This window comes from Nestor notabilis, unplaced genomic scaffold (assembly GCF_000696875.1).
Source record: "Nestor notabilis isolate BGI_N333 unplaced genomic scaffold, ASM69687v1 scaffold19470, whole genome shotgun sequence".
NCBI lineage: Eukaryota > Metazoa > Chordata > Aves > Psittaciformes > Psittacidae > Nestor > Nestor notabilis.
Window position 1 is genome coordinate 1 of NW_009910092.1, and position 3,084 is coordinate 3,084.

Sequence of the window (3,084 nt, forward strand, 5' to 3'; positions counted from 1 at the left end):
ATCAGGTGTGGGCTGGGTCGGGGGTGCCCGGTGCCCCCGGGGTTTATTCTCCGTTTGCGCTGTTTGTGTGCGGGAAGGTCCGGAGGGGACCCGAGGCAGCCGTGAGGGCTGGCCCTTGAGGGGAAGTTTTTGGAGAAATCCCAGAACATCGGTGTGTTGGGCGTTCATCCCTGTCCTGTAGGTAGGAGAAGTGCAAGTTAAAAACCAAATAAAATAATAACAATAAAAAGGGGGCAGTTCTTCAGAATCGGCCACTTGGATGCTCGGCCAGGAGTGCGTTAGTTCCCGAAGATGTCCTGCTGTCCGAGCAGTGTTGGAGGTGTGTCTCGGCTGCCTGCTCCATCCAGCCCCACGTTGTGATTGTCAGTAGTGAGGAGTTGTTGCTGATGCTGACACTGAATTATCCATATAGGACCTGTAAGCATCCCCAGCTTCTGTCATCCCTGCTGGAGGGCACAATGGAAGTGGCTTTTTCTAGAATTAGTCTTACTTGATGGTAAAGAACTTTATACTTACTGATCTTTCTTACTTAAAAATCTGTGGGTATCAAGTGTGTTGCGTTTAGATAAGATTCTAGATGGATGTATGTGCTGTTAGTGTCAGACAGGATCAAGTAAGTAAGTAGGTAGTCTGAACAATCTATTATCCAAAACCTGTTTCTTCTTGTTTCACAGATATAGTCTTAAGAAGCGTATTACCTTTTCATGACTGTAAATATTGATGTGACCTAAGACAACTTATTACAATGAGAAGGGGATGTCTCATTCTGAAGACTTGCTTTTGTGGCAGCATTCTTGTATTATGCAGTATTTTTAGGTACAGTGCTGTAGTTATGAACTCCTGGAGCTCAGGCAGGGATTTTTATCCTAGGCAGTATGATATGAGGGGAAAAAAACCTGGTGCTATTACAAAAATAATCCATTACTATTGTAGGATGACCATGAGCAGAGCATAAGTGCCTGAATAAGTGGACACATAGTGTTAATCTCACTGCACGTGAGGACTGTGCAGATCTGTTGCAGTTTTGCACTTGAATTATATTCTGCAGAATGTTGTTATTCCTGATTAACTAAACAACCTTGACATTTGGAAAAGTAGTATGTAATATCTGAAGTGGATTTCTAGTTAGCTGAAACCTAGTGTCTTGTGTTGGGGCATGAAAGACCTTTGTGCTTATCCCAAGGACTCATAAGTTGAGAGGAAATAAGCCAACTACAGTGACCCTTTCTGCAAAAGCATAGTTAATTTTTCTTGACATCACTTTTCTTCGTGATACAGTATAGGCTGCTAAGGACAAAAAAGTTCAGCTGTGCTTTATATGCAGTATAATTTGCCTATTTGAAACACTCTGTTTGATATTGGTCACTAAATAGCTAAACTTGTTACTGAAACATAGGAAAGAACATGGAATCTTCTTTCTCGGAGTTAAAATGTGCATTTCTTAAGGGGTGGAGAAGATGTTACAAGTGTTTGCTTCCACAAGTGTTACTTCTCTCTAGCTTGTTGGTTATTGTACCCATCAATTAAAAGTAACTCTCCAGGTCAAGGTTACATGCACAAAACCAGAGTATATTGACTTTCCTACGCTGCTGCTGATTTGTTTTAAATATACTTTATTTCCTGCAACCACTCATTTTTGTTGCTTTTACTGGGCATACATGTCTTTTGTTGTGCTCTAAAAGGATCTAGAAAACTCTTTCAAAAACTGTGATAAAAGTAGGAACAGGCTCTAAAGCTTCCTTTCAATTTCCCCCTTATAGTTTCCTTCCACAGTTCTTATGGTTCTCTAAGTGCATCTTTTAAGTTATTTCATTTCTCAGTTACAGCATGAGCGAGAGATGCTCATGGGGGGGAAGCTGATTCTGCGTCTACTACTGTTAAATGCATAAAATTAAATAAATAAGCCCCTTCTGTATTACAGAACAGTATTTTCTTTTATTTTTTTTTCTTTCTTGTGTTCTTAGTAGTGGCATTTCACTCTCAGAGCTCTCAGCCAAAGTTTTGGTGAAATGTTTTATTCCTATTCTTTTATATTTGCCTACAAAATGGTTTTAATGAAGGTTTACTTGCATGGTCAAAAACACTATTTGGAGCTCTAGTGTGCTTAGCTACTTATATTTAAGGTTTTTAACAGTTGTTTAAGCTGGAAGTGATCTGTGCTTCATGCAGGTGCACTGCAACACAGGACAATCTTGAGAACAGACTAGTAACCAGACAGTGGTTTCAGAATGCAAACAAACGTTTCCTGGATGCCAGTCTTGAACTCTTCAAGTCATTTATGTTCTTTAGTCAAATCTGAATCAGTGTTTCAGATAGCAGGCTATTAAGTGAACGTATTACCTTGTCTCTCTACTGTAAAAGTTACAGATGAAAATTCTGACCTGTGCAGGACTGCTGTTTGTAAATATTTACTTTATGCTACTTCTAAAATATACAAATAGCCAGGAATGTGCTGAATGTAACTTCCATTTTAGTTTCTCTCTCTTTCAATGATTTTCTAACCTAGTTGATTGTATGATTCTATTCTATGATTCTAATGATGTTTTGTGATGTTCCCTTCCTCTTCCATTCTAGTTCAGTGTTTATCCACCATCTGTTAAATGACAACTGCAGTCTGGGCCTACTGGAGCTTAAGTTTAGTGAGTTGGTGTGCCTACAGAAAGCTCAGTCTTACCTTGGAGCTATGTTTCTTCCCAGTATCCTAAGAGAGATTTCTATGTCCTTGAATAGATTCACATTTAAACCAAGTGTAATGTTGCCACTCCCAGACTGATTTGATTTGCAGTTTTTTAATTCAGGCTTAAGGAGGATGTTGATCTATGTGGTTTTAAAGAGAGCGACTTTACCTGCTTATGCTTACAAAGAGTATTACAAGATTAAGATACTGTATTGCTGCAAAGATGCATCTCTGAAAAATCCTATTGTTCATAACTCAGCAGTAAAAAAAAAAATCAGAAATGAAATTTTTATGGCAACAGATTACCTGGACTAACTGTTGTCTGGGACTTAAAAATTCTGTGCGTGTTGAGTAACGAGTCTTGGGTAAAACTGAAAATGAAAATACATTCACAAAGATGGCGAGGG